The sequence below is a fragment of the Lynx rufus genome, unplaced genomic scaffold, assembly GCF_022079265.1.
Source record: "Lynx rufus isolate CCGP_SWC_20201006 ecotype Redwood Valley unplaced genomic scaffold, mLynRuf1.p SCAF_4, whole genome shotgun sequence".
NCBI lineage: Eukaryota > Metazoa > Chordata > Mammalia > Carnivora > Felidae > Lynx > Lynx rufus.
The window spans coordinates 97,938,780-97,963,765 of record NW_025814856.1 but is presented as its reverse complement, the minus strand read 5'-3'; the positions used below and the strand labels follow the sequence as shown (position 1 = coordinate 97,963,765).

Here is a 24,986-nt window from a genome sequence, read left to right as displayed (position 1 = left end):
TTTAAACAAATTTTTTTAATAGCTTAGAAACTACGATGTAGATTTTTCACACGGACCCTTCAGGTTCCAAGTACTGATACTAGCAGAAGCCTGTTTCTGCTCATTTCAGCTATTCCTTGGCATTTGTCCAGAAGGAACAGGCTTCCTTTCAGTTCCATCTAGCACAGCCACAGAATTATATAATCACATGTCAAAACAATGACTCGGAGGCACTGTGAAATCCTACAGTGACTTACAAATCATCCAAGAAAGATGTAAGTTGTTTTTTTTTAACCAGTATATTTTGTAGACTCATAATACTTTGAAAATTGAAAATCAATATATGGTGCTATGGTTGAGCATAATATTAAAAGATAGTATCAGGACATTCTTCAACTATTCAAAAGACAATGGCATTTTCCACCCTTGTTCCTTCTATCTGGGATCATTTCAGCTTTCCATTATGGTAAGAGCCTGCTCATAAACAGAACAAAAAGACAACTGAATGACAATTTAAGTATCTATACAAAGACAGCATTAATTGGCATGTAATCTCTCCTATCGAAAGCTGGGTCACCTTTGCTATTAAAGCTTGCAGATACTTTCTAACACGTGACACAAAAATGCTTGCATTCCTGGGGCGCCTGGGTGGCTCAGTCCATTAAGTGTCCGACTTCGGCCCAGGTCATTATCTCGTAGTTCATGAGTTGGAGCCCCACGTCCAGCTCTGTGCTGACTGCTCAGAATTCTGTGTCTCCCTCTCTCTTTGCCTCTCCTCAATTCACGCTCCATCTCTCTCTCAAAAAATAAACATTGAAAAATTTTTTAAAAAATGTTTGCATTCCCTTTTTCAAATAAAAATGTTAATTTTTTCACAAAGCCACACATAATTTCCTGACCAAAAATAAAAATGATAACCTGCCTTTTCTGAATATACATGCCCCTGTATAGAGATTTTAGAAAACAGAAAAGTGTCAAGGAAAAAATAAAAATCACCTATATTTTCACCTTCCAAAGACAACTGCTCTTAATATTCTGGTACATTTTGTTTTAGTTGTTTCAAGTTTTTGGTTTGAAAGAGTTTTAGACTTCCAGAAACGTAGCAGAAATAGCACAGAGGACGACCTTAAATGCTTCACATAGCTTGGCTTCATGTTAATACCTTGCTCTTAATATGGTTAATAACCATAGTACAATGATCTAAACTAAGAGATCAACATTGGTACAATACTATTCCAATTTTCCTAGTAGTGTCCTTTTTCTGTTCCAGGATCCTCTTTAGGATTTCATGTTGCATTTAGTTGTCCTATTTCTATAATCTCCTTTGACTTGTGTCATGTGCAGAAATTGCTACTTCTGAAGAGTACTCATCAGTGATTCTGTAGAATGTCTATCAGTTTGGTTTTGTTTGATGTTTTCTCGTGATCAGATTGAGGTTATGTATTTTTGGCAAGAATACAACAGATACGATGTGTCTCTCAGTACATCATATTAGGGAGTATGTGATGTCGACATATCCCATCATGGATTACGTTAACTTTGATCACTTTGTAAAAGTTGTGCCTGCCAGGTTTCTCCACTCTAAAGATATTATTTTCCACTTTGTAGTTAATACATATTTTGGAAGAGGTACTTTCAAATGCAAATGTTGCCTTTCTCCTCAAACTTTCACCCACTAATTTTAGTAACCATCAGTGGATCCTGCCTGCAATAATTTGCTGGTATTCTAATGGTGATTCTCTGTTTCCTTCATTACTTTCTCATTTATTAATTGGTCTACTTTTCTAAGGAAGAGGTCTCTCTCTCTCTCTCTCTCTCTCTCTCTCTCTCCACACACACACACACACACACACCCATTTGGGGTTCTTCCCACATCCTGATTGACTTAAAAAAACATTTTACATACTGTACAATCCATTCTTCTGTTTTGTTTTCTTTTTAATTTTTTTTAACGTTTATTTATTTTTGAGACAGAGAGAGACAGAGCATGAACAGGGGAGGTCAGAGAGAGGGAGACACAGAATCTGAAACAGGCTCCAGGCTCTGAGCTGTCAGCACAGAGCCCGACGCGGGGCTCGAACTCACGGACCGCGAAATCATGACCTGAGCCAAAGTCGGCCGCTTAACCGACTGAGCCACACAGGAGCCCCTTCTGTTTTGTTTTCAAGTAGCTTTAATGCATCTTAGAACAAAGCTCAAGAATGTTTATGGAATACAAATTGTCATTCTTTGTGGTGCAGAACTCTGTGACTTTTGACAAATGCTTAGAGTCTTGTATCTACCACCATAGTCACGATACAGAATACACAGGTACCCTCAACCCTCAGCCTCCAGAAACAATTGAGAAGTTTGTGGCAATCACCAGAGCAGTCTTGCTGAAAACAAACAAGTAAGCAAACAAATAGCATCTCCCTGTTCACTGCTCTTGCTTTTCAGTCTCCCCATCACAGGGCTCAAATGCCAGGTACTGAGGTGTGCCTGGGAAGTCTGAAGACTGCCTTCATCTCTCTGTGTCCTTACTCTTACTGCTGAATTCCTCACAGTCACGTCACCAGCTGTTTACAATGGGTGGTTTTATACGCATAGGAAATCACTCTCTTGCTGCGCCCACTTCCCTCACAGGCCAGGTCCAGTAATCAAGACTGAAAATCTATTTTGCTAAAATGGCTTACCCTGAGCTAGTTCTGGTATGATGGGAATGAGGTGCTCCTTTGTAGTTCAGAGAGCTACAGGGTGCTGAAGCCCCCAGAACCTCACTAGAAACAATGGGAAGTTTGAGCTTTCGTCATCAGGCAGCGTTGCAGGGACCATCAGTGGACAGGATCCAAGAAGGACTTGCTCAAGCCTGCTGACCAGCACGGGAGGCCTTCTGAAACGGCAGGCTTCGGGACAGCAGTGACACTGTGGAGTCTCTAAGAACCCTGGATGCTCTTGTTCCTAGTATGGACAGTCTTTCCGCTCACATGTGAAGAAGTTTGGAAATCTGTGGCAGCTGTGACTACAAGCAGCCCAGAACTTTTGGGATATCTGTGAACTATACTTCAGGTATCTCCACAAACAAATGGTTCATTGATCCTTGAGAGCTAAATGAAGACAATCTCCAATTTTCCTGCTCTCCTTTGTATTCCTGGTACTCTTTAATTTCAGAGCCAACTTTTCTGTTTTGAAGTTGAAAAGGCTGAAGAACTTAGCCAGTTTACAGCTTCAAGAAATAAATGAAATGGAGAAGGTAGTAAGGCTGTCTAGAGGCAGTACAATAATAGAGAGCCTTCCCACTGAAATGTACAATTGCCTTTAAAAAATTGTTAAGGGCAGATGGGAGAAGAAAAAAGATAAGGATGATTCTGTCTGCCCACTTTTTTTTCTAAGGCAAAGGCTGAAGATTTTTCAAGTAAAATAGGAATATTCAATTTTACCTCCATGTAGGGATTCTTATTTTAGTCTAGTACGAAATGGTTTTCTACCCATCTGAAAACTCTCTTCTCAGCCAGACATCAGATTGGAGCTGGAGGTGCAAGCAGGGCTGGGACAGAAAAAGCACACACGCTGAATCAATCAGCCGGGGTTTGAATCAGCCTTTCCTCAATCACCAGCTAAGTGACTTTAAGGAAGTCACTTAATCCCTCTGTCTCTCTATTTTCCTATCTGAAAAGCAACACCTACCTCACAGGTCGTTACTACTATCAAACAAAAATTTTGTGCCAAAATGCCTGGCACATAATAGGTTTTCTAGAAATGTTAATTGAACCAGAAAACAACTGGTTATATGTGGTTCAACATACTTTACCTGTAAGGCAACTCCAGTGACAGCATTTCACATGCATAATGGTTTTGTTCCCTGGCTTCCTGGCACTGTGGTGGACATTATAACTCAGGAGAAACAAACTTCATCTCGGATGGCAGCTTGTACTCTATAGCTGACACTTAACAGTCAATCACATATGAATAGAAAATACGCTAATGTCTATGGCAGAATTATGACCAAAGACTTGATGTAGAGTGTCATTCTCTGGGTAGGAAAGAATACAACAGGAGCCTGATGCCTCAGATGCATGTTCTATTTTAAGAAAACAAAGCCTCCTTCAGGAACTTTCTCAAGATTACTTTTTTTTTTTAATCCCAATTGGACTTTTCTTTTTAATTGCAACTGCTGAAAAGAGCTGCAAAATATAAAAAAGCATTTTTCTGCCCCTTTAAAGTAAGCTGACTTGTGGGGCACCTGAGTGACTCGGTTGGTTAAGCATCTGACTCTTGGTTTCTGCTCAGGTCATGATCTCAGGGTTGGTGAGATCAAGCCCCGCATCAGGCTCTGTGCTGACAGGGCAGAACCTGTTTGAGATTCTCTCTCTCCCCTCTCTCTGCCTCTCCCAGGTTCTCTCTCTCTTTCTCTCTCTCTCTCAAATATATAAATATACATTTAAAAAAATGTTAGCTGACTTCCTGGAAAGTTACTGTTTAATTAAAACTTTCTCAGTTAAATCTCATTAGCAACAAACCCACATCATTAATAAAATTTCCTATTTGTTGCCTTAACTGAACTAGAGTAACTATTTAATTTATTATCTAGACTAAAACACTTTTGGGAATAAAAGTGGAACTATTCTGGGTCCATAAAGCATATTTAGAGATGGTTTTGGGAAAATCTGGACAGAGGGTTACTCTAATTTTCCAGAAAGGTTAACTAGCCTGATCACCAATATCTAAGAGGACTGATGCACACACGTGTGCTGTAGATGCAAGTGATGCTGCTTGGATTCAGCAGAAACATTCTATGATTCTTTTTCTCCTTGAATTGGAAGATTGGCACATAATTGTCATTTTAGCATTAACTGTTATTCTAAGAAAAATGCTCTATACCTAAATTGTCCCCAGATTTCAAAGCAGGAGTAGATTTCTTATATTGATGGCCTGGACTTTGATTTACTGTTAATGCATTAGAGACAGTATGCCAATTTTGTGATTATTAGATTTGAACCTATCATATGGCACCCTCCTCCCATGTGAAGGGACACATTATTTTCAACAGATCTGAGAATAATACATGGTTATAAGACAAATGTGGGCTTTTGAATAATGTGTGAAGGGAACAGGAGTGCCTATGTATATATTATATTCTTAGATATTTCTGTTTAAATATTACACTATACACAGTATATACCTGAGTCTATTAGGTTTATTAGTTAGGTACAGTGGGAGTTGTCTTGATATTATGCAATATTCTTTCTGCCAAATAATCTGCTTAATAACATAATAACACAAACATCCTCAGTAATTGTTATGATATGTAACTCAGTTATTTAAAATGTTTTGCTAATGGCATCTCCCCTTTTCCAGGAATCCAACAAGGCCTATTTATTCTATTCTATATATGTCCTGCCTTTTTCAAGCTTTTTATGTTCACTTTGAAAATTCACCACTTAGCTCTATCTTCTATTTAGTATAAAACTGGAGACACCAAAATATATAAAGAAAAAAAAAAAGGAATGATTGCAGTTTAAAACCCTCATTAATACATTTTTTTGTCAAAAGCCAGATACTATATAATATTTAACACGTTCATCCCCAGTTACATTTGTAAATTCCTTTTACTCTTCTTTTTTATAGGATTCATTCATTTCCTAATGCAAGTAGTGTTGTGAGCTCTGCTCTATGTGCTGAGCACTATCATCCTCGGGAAGATGACAAACAAAGTGACTAAGACGTGCACTCTCTCAAGGGGCTCACTAACCAATTTTTGTTATTTTAGAATAAGGTGACAGGGTAAGGATTATGACTGTATATTTGTATTATATGGGCTTAGGGTTCAGAAAAAAATGTGCAGAATATGTAAATTCTAAACTTCTCTCCAAGTCTAGCTATTTAAAAGGTCAAAAAAAGTGTTTTCTTCTCAAGTGCTAATAGAGACGAGGGACATCTGCCAAGCAAAGAGCTTCAACTTGATCATGTGTTCGTTAGCTTCTCCACACGCTGTCATTCAGACAAGAGGAGACCCTTACTGAACATTCTGGGGGTTGTCAGGCTGAATGAGTGCATTTCCCAAAGGGGAAGTCCCATTTTCCACTGATATTTAATTATGTCCTTTCTTTTTTTCTCTGTTAAACAAAGGTCTTGATAAATGGTCTTTGCAAAAGTTACCTATTTACCCCCTTCGTGAATGCTAGATTATACAAAACTGCATTTCAGAGCAAAACACCTTTAATGCAAATGCTCTTGTATAACACCAATTTTGTATAAGAGATTGATTATGAATTTAGTTATTTTATTAACAAAGAACCAATGACTGAGCACGGTTAGTAATTTATACTTCCTCTATGAACACAAAAAAAACTGTCAAAATTCATCAAATTAATAAATATTTGGGTAATGATGACTTATCCAAGGTTGATTTAAAATAAAATATATTAAATTTCCTACAGGTCGATGTTGAAAGTCAAAGCTAAATTTAGAGAAGTTGACTAGACATTTAAAATCATCATAAACCAAGTACGAATAGAACCAACTGTCATTTCCAAAATTATAAAGCGTCAAGATCAGAGAGAAGCAATATGAAAAATAAGCATGTAAAGAAGTAAAATAACCACAAAAATAAAATATAGGAATTGTGTGAGATTCCAGTAACTGATATAAACTGAAGGAAGCAGAAAAATACCTCCATGAAGTTAGCATATCCTCAGGTGATTGTCTTGAATGTCATGGGTTGGGTTTTTTCTGCTTCCCAGACAAAGACAGGTCATAAACACATCTTGATCCAAGGAGCAAAGTGGCCTAGCATCTATGTCTCCTTCCTGGTCACTCCTATCCATCCACATTATAACAGACAAATTCATGAGCTTACTTGTTACATTGACAGTTGGAAAGTCACTACCAAGTTACGGTAATTTACAAGGGAGGGTGCATTCTATGGCAGAGCGAGGACTTCAGGGAAGACAGAGCCTTCCTACAGCCATTCAATGTTGGAGTCCCTTGTTACCAAATAATCACACACTTCTCCTGTCTGAGTTCTGAACAAATTGAGAAGTGGGCTCGAGAGTCAGATAGTGATCAAACTATCTACTGAAATTTCATTAAAGCTGGATTAGAGCATTCCCTTGGACCCAAGAACAAAAATATGCCTCTAATTCTTTCTCCTCTGCACTCCTAGCTATTCACCCTGTCAGGGGCAATGAAATTGGACAGAAGGGCAGGCTTTCCTCTCACCAGGAAAGAGGGACATGTGAGGTTCCTAAGGTGAGCTGAGGAGAGGAATAGAGGGACAAAATGACAGAAAGATAGGTGACCCATGAGCTGGGTATTTTGCACCTTAACTTTCCTAACATGAACCACTCGTTAGATAAATCACCTTCTTAGAAAAAAGGAGCTATTTCTATCTTATCCTTCACAGAAAGCTGAAGTCACTGGTGAATGGATAAGGAAGAATGTGAGAAGAAAAGATGGGAAACTTTATAGAGGTTGAGAAAAAAAATGCCGATCCTCTAAACCAAATGCAATAAGAAACAAAAACCTCTTCAATTACATTTGTCTGGGTTGTACTTACTTTCTCTGACTCTATATATACATACTCTGACTACACACACACTCTCTCCCTCTCTCTCTCAACCACTTATTCTGATACAAAATCATATCTGGCTTCTCATTATTACTTAAATGTTTCACACGTGTGTCTTCTTTCCCCAACTACAGATTATAAATTCCAAAAGGAAGATAGAGTCATGCAGCAAAAGCACACGGGCCTTAGGTTCCCCAAGAATCGGGTGCAAATTCCAGTTCTGCAATTTGCTTGGTACATGATCTTGGATGAGTTGCTTAACTCTTCAGAGGCAAAATCTTGTCTATTAAATGCACCTAACTCCTAGGACTGCTATGGAGCATACAAACAATAATGCATATAAAACATTGACTGAATGTGCTTTAGTCATGCTGACACTTGTATTTTTCTCCCACAGAAGGCATTTGTTATCTCTTTTGAATTCTGCACATTGTCCAAAGTGGCAAATGATTTAATGGCTATTAAGCTCCCATTGCCCTGCCTTGGGAGCCACTACTGAGCAGATACTACTTTGGTATGTATGGTTTTAGAATACTTGTAGATTTTTAGTGCTTGAATATTCTAGTCTGGTAAATTAGAAATAATCTGCTTTTCCATTTAGATGTATTTTGTAAAACTATGCCAGCACATTTGCAGTGAGTTGTTTCTAAGAACAATTGAAGGCTTGTTACAAAGGGTACAACGTTTCAGTATATAAGATGAATATATTATAGTAGAACATGGTGACTATAGTTAACAATATTGTACTGTATACTTGAAATTTGCTAAGAGGGTAGATTTTAAGTCTCTCATCACACACACACACACACACACACACACACACACACACCCCGTAACTATGGATACATTAGCTTCTTTGTGGTAAGCATTTCACAACGTAAATGTTTATCAAAACATAAAGCAGTACACATTCAGTATATGCAATTTTCATCAGTTGTAACTCAATAAAGCTAAAAAATTATATCTAATTATGTTCACCAATATTTATAGATTTGGTGAACCACCAAGAGAGTTATGCTACATTTAATTTGAAGTGGAGGTGGTGGGAGTTGTATGGAGTAAATAGATTATAACTAAACTGAAATGTATACAAATTTAATGTGTTCAATATTAGGTCAAGAAAACAGGAAGATCAAATGAAATGGCATTTTACTGTCTCATGTAAAGCAAACAACCTTCTATTTATATGCTCTGGTCAGTATGTGTCAAATAAGTTTCTCCCAGGAGTAAATTTGTTTATCCTTCATGGGCCAAGAAATGTTCAATGGAAATGCTCGTTAGCAGTTTTCTTTTCTTTTCTTCTTTTTTTTAATGTTTATTTATTTTTGAGAGAGAGAGAGAGAGAAAGAGAGAGAGAGAGAATGAATGAGCAGGGGAGGGCTGGGGAGAGAGGGAGACACAGAATCTGGAACAGTCTCCAGGCTCTGAGCTGTCAGCACAGAGTCCCCGCCATGGGCTCAAACTTTTGAACTGTGAGATCATGATCTGAGCTGAATTCTGACGCTTAACTGAGTGAGCCACCCAGACACCCCAGTAGTTTGGTTTTTCAAATATTCATGGAATGCTGTGGTAATTTTAAGGAGGTTTCACAAGTAGGACTAGATTCTATTCTTTCTGGTGGTTTATGTGATAAATTCTGTGGAATGAAATATACTAATCTAAACAATACAGCTCTTAACCATCTATGAATAATAGCATTTTTGGTACTCAAATGCAAAAGAACTCGTTAGAGATTGTTAAAGATCTGTAAACAAAACAGAAATTTTGAGTTATGAAAAGACTTTCTAATGCAAAATTCAATTCCGTTTTTAAAAAAAGATGTAAAGTCTAGTTTCAGTTTCTCCTAAATATGATTTAGAAATATAATTTCCAAATAAGAAAAGCTTCCCATGTCATCGCTCCTGCTCCTATCACCATTACCAATACTTTTGCACATACATGTTTTAAATGTAAGCGAAACCCCATGAAGCTGAAAGCTAATAGTAGATGGAATGGAAAGAGTGACATGAAGGTTCAACTTGCACACCCGTGACTGCCCCCTAAATAGCCTTCCTTTTCACTTCGGCATCAGTTGCAAGGTGCAGCACACTTCTGGAGGACCCACTCTGCCTTCCATCACTTCACATCCAGACAGCATACATGAAATCAGGTACCAGTCCACATTTACAACCTGTGTAATTTTTCAGAGAAGTTTTCTTTACACTTAAGGAAACTTAGAGCATTTCTCTAGGGTGAGTCCTGACTTGATTTGTGAAAGACAGGATTTGTTTTGTTTCAAAACGGAGAAATTGTATGCGTTGAACTACCTAAGGGATGTTAAGATATATTTATTCTTAATTTGGTGGCGCAGATTCATGCCCCCTCCCCCCTTCATTTACAGGGGCGCAAACCTGGCAGCCATGTTGATATTGAAGAACTGAGTGTCTTAGCTGTTGATGACCAGGACTAAAGTCAACGAGTAACCCCAGTTAAATCAATTGGATTATTTCTCAGTGTGCTACAATGAGGGCAGTCTCTCCTTCCCCCCTCTTCCTCCTCCCTCATCTCTTCCCTCCCTTCCTCCCCCCTCCTCCCCTACACACACACACACACACGCAAACACACACACACACACACACACACTTTTTCTCTAGCTGGAACCATGATCCACAGAACAATTTCCACCCCTCAGATGGAAAAGCAGCAGGGAGGGCGAAAAACAACAAAAAACAGCAGAATGGGGGAAAATGTGAGAGAGACAGTCTGGAGGACATCTTAGCGCTCGGTTTTAGTCCTTATCTGTCTTTGGCATTCTTAGGACATTTCTGTTTAATGATTTTCTTTTTAGCTCAAGCTATTTCAAGTTTCTTTCTCTCACTTGTAATTAAAACAGTCCCAATTAGTACAATCTCCCACTCATACCCACTGGCACAAGATAACATGGACTGGTTGCCAGTATTTTGCTCATACTCGAAGACTGGTATACATAACTGTAGTGTCCCCAGAGAACTCCAGATGATATCTCTGTGAGTAAATGAACAAAACGGAGGCTCTGTCATTTGCCTACTGCTTCAACTTTCTTAGGAGTCTCTGTGGCAGTACTAGGTCCTTTGGGCCTGCTCTGTTCTGCAGTCAGCTCAGGCTTGGCTCATTTATCAAAACTGTCTGGTTTTCTGTTCCCTGCCTGGCCAAAGTTATTCTTGCTACATTGGCTAGAGGAAGGTGGAAAGGACCTAATGGGCAGAAAATTAGGAAAAGTTGAAAAGTGTGGAGAATGGGAGATGTAAGGAAAACAAATGATAAAAGAGAAGGAAAGCCAAACAGCCAGAGACAGGGGGCTTGGTCAGAAATAAGGGAAAATAGGTGGACATGATAAGAAAGGGGAGTGAAATCAACAAAAGGAGAGAATAACGCAAAAGACTGCATTAGTAAATGGTAATGGCATTTTTGTTGTTCTATCTTCTTCCAGTCCCACTTTTTCCTGATTTTCAGTGAAAAGATGTTATTCCTTAATGGTTCTTTAATCTCAGCAGGTGTTCAAACCTCCTGTACCTTCTGTACCTCCTGTAAATATGGCCACCCTATACTTGCTCTCTAGGTTATGATTCTCAGCCCGGGTTGATCATTGGGAAATATTTAAACATACTGATGCCTGGGCTCCACATCAGACCACATATATCAGAATCTCTGATAGTATAACTCAGCATTGATATCTTATAATTTATTATTTATTTTTTAATATTTATTTATTTTTGAGAGGGGGAGGGGCAAAGAAAGAGGGAGACAGAATCCGAAGCAGATTCCAGGTTCTGAGCTGTCAGCACAGAGCCTGATGCGGGGCTCAAACTCACAGACTGTGAGATCATGACCTGAGCTGAAGTTGGCCTCTTAACAGACTGAGCCACCCAGGTGCCCCCAGCATTGATATTTTAAAGAGCTGCCCAGCGGAGTTGAAGTCTTCTCACTTTCTACTTCCTCTGATCAGAGCTTATGATAAAAGCTCTTTTATTATGCCTCAAATTTCTTCATAGCTGTAGTATGTCACTTCCCTTCTTCTCTAAGATCTTACAAGTAAATTATCACATATCCTTTCCCAGATAACTCCTCTATTTGTACTCCTGATTCCATCATCTGCTCTTTGCTACACTAATTTGCTATTGTTACTTCTCTTTCTCATTTCAACTTCTATCTTTTCTGAACCTAAAAACTGCCTCAAACAACTTTTTGTTAAGGAATCTTCCCTTTCCCATACTTCCTCTTCTGGTATCAGCTCATTATCTTCACCATCTTTCCAGATTCTTTTTTTTTTAAATTTTTTAATGTTTATTTATTTTTGAGACAGAGAGAGACAGAACATGAACGGGGGAGGGGCAGAGAGAGAGGGAGACACAGAATCTGAAACAGGCTCCAGGCTCTGAGCTGTCAGCACAAAGCAAGACACGGGGCTCAAACTCACGGACCGTGAGATCATGACCTGAGCCGAAGTCGGACACTTAACCAACTGAGCCACCCAGGCGCCCCACCATCTTTCCAGATTCTTAAATAGTGTTTTTATGTTTCATGTTTCAGTTAGGTTTCATGTAACAACTCCAGTGGCACCATTCAAAGGCCACTGGTGACTCCCTGGTGCCCAGATCCTGTGCTTTTTTTCAGTCCTCATTCAGCCCCATCTCCATGCCCCATTTGAGAGTGCTTGTTCCTCAAGTCCTCCCGATGCTCTGATCTATCGCTCCTGCTTTTGGTTAAGATGTTCCATCTGCCTCCCTATATCAGTCCCCCAAAATCTCACTCACCTTTAAATTTTTTAAGTTTATTTATATATTTTGAGAGAGGGAGAGAGGGAGAGAGCAAACAGGGGAGGGGCAGAGAGAGAGGGAGAGAGAGAATCCCAAGCAAGCTCTGCACCATCAGTGTGGAGCCTGATGCAGGGTTTCAACTCATGAAACATGATCTGAGCTGAAACCAAGAGCTGGATGCATTACTGACTGAGCCACCCAGGCACAGTTTTTTTTTTCCTAATTTTTCTTAAAGTTTATTATTTTTTTTTAATTTTTTTAACGTTTATTTATTTTTGAGACAGAGAGAGACAGAGCATGAACAGGGGAGGGCCAGAAAGAGAGGGAGGCACAGAATCCAAAATAGGCTCCAGGATCTAAGCTGTCAGCACAGAGCCTGACGTGGGGCTCGAGCTCACGGACCACGAGATCATGACCTGAGCCGAAGTCGGACGCCCAACCGACTGAGCCACCCAGGCACCCCTTAAAGTTTATTATTTTAAGAGAGAGAGAGAGAGAGAGAGAGAGAGAGAGCAAGTGGGGGGAGGGGCAGAGAGAGAGAGGGAGAGAGTTGCCCACCTTTAAACCTCATTTCAAACTTTCCTCCATCCATAAAGATTTTATGTCATTGAATTCTTACATCATAGAATTATGCTCTACCACTGTTAACAGGAATCCTTCCCATTATAATCAATCATTTTTGGTGTTTTTTTAATCTTTTAATTTTTTAAATTAAAAAAAATTGTTAATGTTTATTTACTTTTGAGAGAGAGAGAGAGAGAGAGAGAGAGAGAGAGAGAGAGAGAGAGAGAGAGAACGTGCACATGAGCCAGGGAGGGGCAGAGAGAGACAGAGACACAGAATCCGAAGAGGCTCCAGGCTCTGAGCTGTCAGCATAGAGCCCTAGATGGGGCTTGAAATCACAGATCAGGAGATCATGACCTGAACCGAAATCAAGAGTCGGATGCTTAACCGACTGAGCTACCCAGGAGCATTTTAGGTTTTTAAATGCTACCCTTAACAAAACATATCTATTTTTTGGCAATAAAACTTTAAAATTTTTTCTCAAAGAAGTACCAACAAGTCTAAGGGGGGGTACTATTTGGATGTGCGGAGTAAAGAAGGCCTAAGGGCCAAGGTTGGTTTCCAGGTGTCTGACTTCAGCAAATGACCTCTGATAAAGAACACGTTAAAGGAGTGAAGGACAAAAACTATTACATTATAGAGCAGAGCATGCTGTATGCAAGCTGTCTGTGGGCTGCTGGTACAGACTCATAAGTAGGACAAAGACACACATTTTTGTTGGAGCTGGGGCTATGGAAGTAAATCTATTTCTCTATTAAAAGCATTTAGAGTAAGAAGGGGTCAAAGACAGAAGCCTGCAGACACAAATATTTGAGAATCAAACAAAGGAAGAGATTCCAGCTTCCTGTTTAAGTAATACTCATAGAATGGATATAATCAAATACTTTGAAATATTTGATACCAAGTAGGTACATTACAACTTTCAGCGTATTTATCCTGTACACAAAACAAGGTACTGCACCATAAAAGGAAAGTAAATCAGTCTAGCAGGAACTGTGTCTCCATGAACTCATTCTAGTTTTTAATCACTACCCCCACACACACACCCTTCCATCCCCACCAAATCTTTGCTTGTGGTTCTGCCTGTGACACTTCAAGTTTTCTGTGTCTTGCAACAGATGCTAGTATTTCCAGAGTATGTGGTCTTGTCTGTTAGAACAGCTCTTGTCCCTAGAAACACCTAGTGATGGCAAGTGCCTGGACCCTAAAGTACCCACTGAAAATGTGGTCACAAGTTTGCTAGATGATTTTTACAAGCTAACAACTACAGCAACTGTTACAGAAAAACATGTAAGAAGAGACCAAGTGAAGCATCAAATAACGCATCTGATCAAATATGATTGCATCTTCTTAGTTTTAAAGACTTCTTTGATATTTTGTTACCATAATCAGCCTCATCCCTAACATTTTGGAACATCATGTGTGCTAAGTGCCTTTACTCCTTCTAACAACTCAGTTATGATCATCTTAAAAAGCAGAAACTGAGGGTTAGGACAAATTGCCCAAGGTCACATTTTTTAAAAGAATTGTGGGGTATTTTTTAGTTTATTTATTTATTCTGTGAAAGAGAGAGAGACAGAGAGACAGAGAGAGACAGAGAGAGAGAGACAGAGAGAGACAGAGAGAGACTGAGACCATGACGGGGAGGAGGGGCAGAGAGAGAGGGAGAGAGAAAGAATCCCAACCAGGCTGTATGCTGTCAGCATGGAGCCTGATGCGGGGCTCGAATCCACAAACCATGAGATCATGACCTGAGCCAAAACCAAAAGGAGTTGATGCTTAACCAACTGAACCACCCAGGCGCCCCAGATCACATAATTATTAAATGTTGATGATCACCATCACGTGTAAATGTAACCCAAGAGCTCCATCATCACAACTACTGTAACATCCCCTCTTGTGCTACCACCAGAACTTGAGACTTACTAAAAGCTGTCTTAACCAACCTCCACCTAACAAGTGGACGAATTGATACTCTCCATTTCCTTAACAGCACAAGCTGATACCCTACGCATGCTGCACATGACCAGGATGTCCCTGCACTTCTGCTCCAGCAGGTGAACCCGTGCACTCACCCAGACGCAGTTTGTGTTTATTTTCATACCTGCTTATGCCATTTTTACATTTCATTTTAATTCTGTGACTTAATTTAACATTACATAAATCAGTGGTATAGAAGGGTTAAAGAAAGGAGGTTGCTGTTTAATGAAAACAAAGCCGAAAAAATTTACAAATAATTTTGAAGAAGATGAATTGTTTAAAAAAGGATGAATATGAATTGTTTAATACTTCTATTAAATTAGGAATGGGTAAGATGTTATAAAATTTCTAAAATTTCATTCAACATTCAAATTGCTTTGCAAGTCTGTAAACACAAACACTTGCTTCGTTTTTCATAAAAGCCAGAATGGGGCACTAAGCATTGCATATGGTTGTGGTTTATGAGGAAAAAAAAGTAGGCACTCCATTCAGTAGAAACACATTCAAAGCAAGTATCTTGGCACTACATCAAATGAACATACCTTTATAAGTTTTAAATTTACATATAATATTCAGAGAATATATGTACCTTTGTGTGTATGTGTGTGTGTATGTGTGTGAATGTGTGTGACTTACAGTTTAATCAACTGTTTTGATTACCTGACCAACTGCTGGTCCTTTTACATCAGAGAGCAGGACTTTTTTTAATTTATTTTTTTTATTTTTATTTTTAACTTTTATTCATTTTTGAGAGAGACACAGAATGAATGGGGGAGGGCAAAGAGAGAGGGAGACATAGAATTCAAAGCAGGCTCCAGGCTCTGAGCAGTCAGCACAGAGCCCAATGTGGGGCTTGAACTCACCAACTGTGAGATCAGGACCTGAGCCAAAGTCGGACACTTAACTGACTGAGCCACCCAGGAGCTCCAGAGAGCAGGATGTCTACCAAATATCTAATACCACACTTTTCACAATGTATTGTTTGCTAACACGTTTGTCTTCTTACTAGCTTGTGAATTCCTTGATTATAGCATTAGCAGTCTCCCAATTATTATATATATCTTTGAAATGTATCTTTTTTTATATTTTGAGAGAGAGACAGAGAGAGAGAGAGAAAGAGAGAACATGAACAGGGGAGAGGCAGAGAAAGGGAGAGAGAGAATTCCAAGCAGGCTCCAGACTGACAGCGTGGAGCCTAATGCATGGCTTAAACTCACACACCATGAATTCATGACCTGAGCAGAAACCAAGAGTCGGTCACTTAACCGACTGAGCCACCCAGGTGCCCCTGAAATATATCTTTGTACTAAATATTTTAATAAAAATAAGCCTATTGAAAACTTGCAGTAGCACAAAGATAAAACCAAACTTTTGTAATCTTGATCCAAGGAAACTTAGGCATTCAGTTAGCACATTCTATACCTACATTCCAAGAACTGTTATAAACATTACCTAAAACACATTTGCCCTTGCCCTTTTTAAATCATATTTTTCATATATCTTGGAATGGTAAGTAATTAGTTTAATCCAACTCCCCCCTCCATTTAAAATTCTTCTTAGGTGATACAGGGAAGGGATCTAGTATTTATTATATACCTATGATGTGGTAAAAATGGGTTAGGTACTTTACATGACATTTAATTGTTATAGCAACCCTGCGTGGCAGAAATTATTACACTCATTTTATGGATGAGAAAACTAAAACTCCAAGGAGAGAAGTATTGTTCAGTGTTACATAGAAAATGAGGATTCAAATACAAGTTTGCCTAATTCCAGATTCTATGGTCGTTCTGATGCACTGTGGTATTTGTCACCAAGGAATAATTATATAATGTGGGTAAATAGCAATAAGAACTTGAAGGGAATAGATTTTTGTACAACCTGCTTATTATTTAGTTTGTTTGTTTATCATGTAAAGGATCTCATGCTGTTTTTTAAATAAGCCTCTAAAGGGTAAAGATTTAAGAAGGAATGATTTACTTATTCTGAGACTAGAAGTATCTCCATCCACAAATGGTATGATTGTGTAATCCATGTCTAAGAGAAGAACTAGGTTAGGTAGATAGGGAGAGGAAGGGAAGGAAGGAAGGAGAGAAAGGAGGAAGGAAGGAATTTGCAGGCCATTTATAATGGATCTATAATATGCATACAAACATATACACATACATACATATGTAAATATATACATTTCAACTTACGTTGCTATTTTTCTAGATCAAATAGTTTGAACAAGAAAATATACATTATATTTAAATGTTAGCACATGTATGTCTCTGTAAATTCTTCACCTGCAACTCTTTTTAAGTATTTGCTACAACATTACATAAAATTCATAGAAATTTGTGCAAATATATATCTGTGATTTCCCACTATTACAGCATGCCAGAAACTCTGCCTCTTCCTCTGTGTCCCACTGGGTGCACACAATTTTGTTTTCAACAAAAGTGCCATGTCCTAACCATGCAATGCTGACAGTCCATAAAATAACTTGTGTTGCTAAGCAGCCCATCTTCTAGCATCTCAGCAGTTCTCTTTATCTTTTATGTAACTCTGTCAAACCATTGTGAAAACAACCAATAGCAGGTTCCTGGTTACATATTTGTATGTGTGTAAGAGGGAGAGAACATTCAGGCTTAGAATAAACTCTGCCTCTCTCCATGTTTTTCAAGCCAACTACACATTTAAATCTTCATCCTTGTTTCTTTAATAAGGAGAAGGAGGACTTCTTCCTTTCCATTGTAAAAGTTCTTATCATAGAAGTTCCCCTTTGAGAGTAGGTCTAAATATTAGGGATATCTGGTTTTTTGCCCTGCTCCAATATGCATATTCTATTAGTAACTGAATAACAAAAACATATTTTGGAAGGGTAAAGTTACAAACCCTTCGGGAGGAAAATGAGTTGTATAATGAAAATGCTACCAGGCACTTAACTAAAGCAGCTCTGGCAGGGACAATTATAATATAATTTATCACCAGAAAGCACACTTAGATGCAGAATACATAATCATCTTATCAGTAAGCTGAGAGCAATGGCAAAACTCATTTGAATTAAGAACCAAAAATGTAAGTCTCAAGGAAATTATAAGGTGTCAAGCAATCAGTAAAATTGAGATGAACGCTAACAGTCTTTTAAGAGGTATATTTAATTTCCGGGGGAATGGAAGTTTGTAACTATACAAAGGGTTAAAAATGTACTGTAAGTTTAGGAGTAAGAATGGCTTGTGGGGGACGTAGATGTACTTGAAATGGATTAAAATATTCTACTTTTCTTTTAGAGAACTATATACTTAGGTATTATAACTATAAAAATGTTTTTCTAGTGTGTCAACCATGCTCAAATAAAAGAATTTTAAAAAATAAAATTATTTCCATTACTGAGAGCCTAAAAGTACATCATTCAGAAACTAAACTGCATTGAATGCATAGCATTTAGGTATTCTCTGCTATAGTTCCAATTTTGTGTTGTTTTTAGGGGACTCTGTGTTGTGTATAAACCACCATTATGCTCTTTTAGACTCAATCTATCCACAGTCACCTGCACTAAAGATGTCATATCTGGCACACTTAAATAGCACTTTGTCCTTTTCAACCATTTTCACCTGTGCTTTTGCAAGAAAACTGCCCCAGGTAGGTGAGAAAAGAACAGTATTTTTTGTCCCATCCATTCTCTGGGGAGAACTTAATAATAAATGCCCTGGCCCCGGGTTTTCCCACCTCGGCTTGGATGCAGCCTTGTGAACTAGGGGTCCCTGTGGGCACAACATGACCAAGTCTGCTCCTTTTCCTGTTTCTCTGCAATGCTGTCAAGCCAGGATGCAACTTCCAAAAGGAACTATTCTAAGAAATAACAGAAAAGTAAACAAAGAAAATGCAAAACCATACAATTAAAATACATTGGAAAGCGGCAGAGTCCAGTCTAGGATATCTAAAGACTACAAAGAAGCAGTTGCAGCAAAGGCATGAGATGTAAGCTTAACCCGTCTTGATTTCGAGTTAGTTTTGCCTTATACTGGATGTGTGTAATTGGCTCTGATGTATAATCTGTGCACCCTCAATTTTTGTTTCAATTTACTTGTTTTAATGTGTAAAATGCGATTAGTAACTCTGACTTTATAGGGCTGTTATAGAATTAACACTATGGATGCTAACTTTTCTGTCAACTCGTAACTGTGATCAAATGTAAGGCATTTTTTACCCTCTTGAAGCAGTTTTGATTAGGAAAACCATGCTATACACAATTACAGTTGGTGCTGCCCTTCAGGGATGTACAGCTTCTTTATTGTTAGTTTAGAACTCCCAAGTAGATTCAATCATACTACTCTCTGTGACCTCTCCAGTGAGTGTTGCTTTGTGTCTGAGAACCCGACCATGACCCACATGTAATAAATTAAAAAAACAAAAAAAATTTACCTGGTCCAGCAGCCTTGTACCTTCTACAAGCACACTCCACCCCAAGATCTTGTCCCTACCCTCTCTGTCCAATTTTGAATTTCTCTCCTAGGTGAGACTTTAGTGTTTACTTCATTTGGACAGCGCTGTTATCAGACTCATACGTAATCTACCGAAGCCACTCCCTCCCTGGTTTAAGTTTTCCAGTTCTATACACAACTGAAAACCTCTTCCTTGCCCTTCTCCCATTCTTCCTGTAAGGGGATGTTCTTGTTAAATGAGTGTCATTTCCCAGTATTGCAATATCATATACATTTAAAAAGAATCCTATGCATAGGATTTTTTGCATTGCCTTAGATCCTTCCTGTGAAAAAAGCTAGGCATATCAGTCCCCACACAAATCACTGCCATGACCAACTCAAAGCATCATTTAGGGCATGAGGAATTTCTGAGTGAGACACCCTCACCCTCACCCCAGGCTTTGCCTAAGACTGAGACAGAGCAGGAGAACTTAGGAACATCTTGCTTTAAATACAAGGCAGTGATGGTCTACCTCACGGGGATAGATGGCAAACGTCTGTTGGCCTTGCAGATAGAGACCCTCAATAAGGTGCAATAAATTAAGGCCTTTTTTGTGTGTCTGGGGGTGGAAGAGAACCTGCGATGATTCTCCAGCACTCCCTATCTTACACTAAATATGTCCTTTACACACAATGACCAGCATTCAATTAAAAAAGATAAACAGACATGAAAAAAACAAGAAAATACATCAGCAGGATAAACAGTCAATAAACAAAAACCCAGGCACGGCACAGATGTAAAACTGATCAGACTGGGACTTTAAAATAACTATTACTTTGGACCACCCCCAGCAGTATCCCATCAATAGCTCCCTAGCTACTCCAACACTGCTTCTCAAAGAACACCTGGGAGACCACCAGCAGCAAGCATCTCCTGGGAGCTGATTTGGAAATGCATATTTGGGGCTCACCCTGTACCTACAGAATCTTGGAAGGGGGCTCAGAAATCTGTGTTTTCACAAGCCTGCCAGGTGGCTATTATGTGTTCTAAAACTTATGAACCACTCTACTAAAGACATTGAATTCACCACCATAAGTAAACACAAGACTGAAAAGAGCTGTGCCACACAAACATTTTCAGAAAATAAAGGAAGGTGGAACGATTTTGACTCATTTTGGGAGGCCAGCATAACCTTGATATCACCGGGATAGAAAACTCTAGACCAATAACACTCATGAACTCATATATTTAAATTTTAACAAAATATTAGATAAATTAATCTAACAATACATTTAAAAAAAGATAACACATCATGACCAATGAGATTTATTCCAGGAATGCCAAGTTGGACTGACAATAGAAAATCAACCATGCAGTTCATACTAACAAAATAAAAGAGAAATAGTATACGATCCATTTAATAGATGCAGAGAAAGCATTTGACAAAACTCAACACCCATTAATGTTAAGAATTTCCCATCAAGGTGGGAGTAGAAGAAAAAGTCCTAAATCTGATCAAAGGAGTCTACAAAAACCAACAGCTAATTTCTACTTAAATGTGGAACATTATGCATAAAGTTTTCAGAATAGTGCCTGGTACAAAGTAAGCACTAAAAAGGATTTGAAAAAAAAAACTGCACAAATTTTTAATTTGTCTTTACAGATATGCTACAAGTAACCACATGTTGTGAAAATTTATGATATAATATTAACTTTTATCCTGGCAGAAAGTACATGTTCAACAGATGTTCTTTTATATTTTCCCATAGATCTCTACATTTTTAAAGAAATTTTATTTGCACTTAGTTTTGAAATTTAATGATGTTATGAATACTTCAGTACAGGAAATGAGAGATTTTGAGTCATAAAATTAATTTTAAGTACTTTTAATTTTAAATAGTCTTTCTCTCTAAAAAATGGATAATGCCTTCGTATTTTCAGACTAAAAATCTTTGCAGCAAAAATACAAGTTTTTGATGGTGTGCATGTGTGTGTTTCTGAGAGAGAGTAAGGGTGTATGTATTTGACCTGTCTGCACATCGGGATCCCTTTTTATCTTTTTTAATGTTATGTGTCCATCTGAATGAGACCTGGGCTTTGCTTACAGCACCACATATCACCAAAGCACATACATTCTGATGTGGCTCAGTGCTCCCAACTGGACCTCTGTGTTCCCATAATATTTCCCAATACAGACCCTAAAAATCAAAAATCCATTTAGAGAAGTACAATATTTCTCTACCTCTCTTCAGGTTTTGGAAGGATAAGAGGTGTTCTTCCTTAAAAATCTGCCTTAAGAGATATGAACTACTCCTAAGTCCTTAATTCAAGCTCTCTGGACTCCTATTCTCTCGTCAGAAAGAAAAGCACCCACCTTTATCTATAATAATTCATATCCTCAGTACAGCCCTGTGATATGATACTAATATTATCCTCATTTTATAGATAAGGACATTGAGTCAAAGTGAGATCTTGCAATTTAAAGTGCTATAACTAGTTAAATGGAAGAGCTAAGTTTTGAACCCAGGTGGACCAGCTCTGGACTCCCAGCTCTTTTGTTTTTTCTTTTTGTTTTTTTAATTTTTTAATGTTTATTTACTTTTTTGAGAGAGAGAGAGCACGCGCACATAAGCGGGGGAGGGGCAGAGAGCGAGGGAGACCCAGAATCCGAAGCTGGCTCCAGGCTCTGAGCTGTCAGCACAGAGCCTGATGCGGGCTGGAACCCCTAAACCATGAGATCATGACCTGAACCAATGTCAGATGCTGAACTGAGTCACCCAGGCGCCCCTGGATTCCCAGCTCTTAAACAATGTATATACTGCAACTCATATTAGTCATTTGCTTAATGCCGTCATTAAACTGTAGGATTCATAAAGCCAGACAACTAATTACCTTGCTCACAGGGCTTAGCACATAGATTTCTAAGAATTAGATGTTGAATGAATGAACACTTTCAGGTAGCTATTCTTATCCCTGATTTACAAATGAGGAAACAGAGATTAAAGAAAGCAAAATTATCTACTCAGAATTAAGCAAATAGTACATCCAGAATTGAACCTGGATCACTGGCTGTGAATATTTTTTCCATTCCTCTTAAAGGACACCATACTAACTCTTCTTTAGATATCTGGCATCTCCAGAAAATTAATAGACAGCAAAAAAACACTAGAGAGAATTTGGCCTTGTGAGAGATAATATATGAAATCACTTTGGTCATGAGGCCTTTATAAAAGGAAGTACTCAACATCACCTACTGGTGATGACAATGGCCTTGAGGTACCTGATGATGATGGTGATGAGGAGGAGGAGGAGGAGGATTCCTATGATGAAGAATTAGTCTTCATCAAGAATCCAACGTTCTACTCCTGGGACATAATATTGTTTTTCAGGCATAAAATATGCACACTTTGATGTGTTCTGTAAAATAGATGTGCTATTTAATGGTCAGACATTATCTGGGCAAGTAAAAAAGTCACGCAATTTGGTAATAAAACATCAGATATTGATTCAGTACTGTCATTAAGATAACACTGCACAATCTAGGTCACAGTTGTTTATTAAAAAAATTTTTTTAAGCGTTTTACTTTTCTAACTGCATATTTGACACTATATAAAATGTGTTTCAGCAGGAAAATGGTAGGGTTCCCTGGGTGGCCCAGTCAGCTGAGCATCAGACTTTGGTTCAGGTCATGATCTCACAGTTCATGAGTTCGAGCCCTGCATCAGGCTCTGTGCTGACAGTGTAGAGCCTGGACCCTGCTTCGGATTCTGTGTCTCCTTTTCTCTGCCCCTTCCCTGCTCATGCTGTCTCTCTCTCTGTGTCTTAAAAATAAATAAACATTAAAAAACAAAACAAAACAAAAAACAGGAAAATGGCAAAATAAATGTAAGTTAAGGTAGACTGGACTGAAAGATATCAATACAATCACAATAAAAAATATAAAAGAGATAAATCAGATTTGCCTGTATTCTCTACAGATTCAGAGGGAAAAATGGAAAAATTCACATTTTAGCAGATAAGTAATTATTAGTGTTAATCACAGCAGCCTTCTTACCAATAGCAACAAAGTCAGAAAGCCATTGTCTTAACAGTGATGCTCAGTGTAGTTCTAGCCTGCTACATACAATTGTTTTCTTAAAGAAGGAAACTAAAAAGTAACTGGAAGAGCAGCAGTTTGCTACCATTCAGGGTCAGCTGCAGGCATAGCCACAGGGTCTGTCCCCGTAAATAATGGTCTGTTGCTGTCCAGACAAGCTGGTGAGTCATTCTCAGACTTGCCCTCTGGATACAATCGTAATTACTGGGAAATTTCACAATTTTCTGCCTCATGATGTGAATAATAAGAAAGCACAAATGTATGTTTAATGACCAAATAAAACATTTGTTTTGTTGGCTTGAGTGACCTGATCTAATGCTTCAATCTTTTGATCGATAAAAGACTAACACCTTCCACGAACTCTTAAAGTAGCAAGAAAAGGAAATGGTATCAGTAAGATATGTGTTGACAACAACCTGCAAATAAAAAACAAACTAAAGCGTATTGTCCTTACTTGTATGCCCTCTTTCCTTCCTCACTTCCCTCATTCATTCGTTCAGCAAACATCTTTGGAGCACCTATCATGAGCAACGCCGAGTGTGGCCATGTGTTCTATGCCGCCAGCACACTTCAGAAAGAAGGACATCACATGGAAATACAGCAGGGTATGGTAGATAACACCCAAACAACCACGGTAAGTGAGGCTGGATCTTCATCCAGAACTTCTAGCTGAGGTGATGAGATAAGGTTTCTGAGACCTCTCTGAGACCCTAGCCAATCCAATGAGAACTCCTTTTTAAAAAATACACTAGTGGGGCGCCTGGGTGGCGCAGTCGGTTAAGCGTCCGACTTCAGCCAGGTCACGATCTCGCGGTCCGTGAGTTCGAGCCCCGCGTCAGGCTCTGGGCTGATGGCTCGGAGCCTGGAGCCTGGAGCCTGTTTCCGATTCTGTGTCTCCCTCTCTCTCTGCCCCTCCCCCGCTCATGCTCTGTCTCTCTCTGTCCCAAAAATAAATAAAAACGTTGAAAAAAAAATAAAAAATACACTAGCCTTCTGTTTTTCTTTACCTTCCTCTTAACCAGAATGTGTGTATTCCATCATCCAACATTTCAGTAACACTCTTGGTCTCACTCTAAATGTCTGTATTTTCTTCCATTTTGATCTCATCAGCTTTGCAAAATACCAGTCCTAGATAAACCCACCTACTGATGGCCTCTTTCTTGTATTCTTTGTTGGCATTCCAATAACTTTTTTTTTTTCATATTACTCTGCCGTCACTTTACTCAGGGGTGACTCTTTTAAACTTTTTCTATTCTCCTGAAACTTTCATCTCTGCCACTTCCCACTTCTTCCTTGGTGTCAGCATGTGACATCATCTACTATCTCAGAGGGAAAATAGATGCGATCAGTCATTTCTTCCCAACACATTCCTTCCCTCTTCATCCATTTGCACTCTCTCTCTTTTTTGCAGGAGAGGACTTGGTCCTGTTCCCTGTAAAATCAAAATCTCCCAGCTGTGATTTGTAGCCTATCATCTCGCACCTGCTTAGAAACTTCAGTCAATCAAATATTTTTTTCGCTCTCTGCGAGATTTTCTAGTTTTATCTTTAAACCTGAATATTTTCTGGCACAAAAACAGACACACAGACCAATGGAATAGAATAGAAACCCCAGAACTAGACCCACAAACGTATG

The 24,986-nt window shown here is 38.7% G+C and overlaps 1 long non-coding RNA gene across 3 annotated transcripts; it reads left to right on the top strand.

Moving 5' to 3' along the window:
• The first annotated feature begins 215 nt into the window (after positions 1-215).
• LOC124524522 (uncharacterized) lies at positions 216-24,986 on the top strand. Of its 3 annotated transcripts, XR_006965267.1 has the most exons (6): positions 216-254; positions 7,923-8,039; positions 9,906-9,992; positions 14,858-14,921; positions 23,852-23,985; positions 24,763-24,986. It is a non-coding gene; the product is annotated as an uncharacterized LOC124524522 (long non-coding RNA). The 3 variants fall into 3 exon arrangements; XR_006965268.1 differs by lacking the exon at positions 9,906-9,992; XR_006965266.1 differs by lacking the exons at positions 9,906-9,992; positions 14,858-14,921.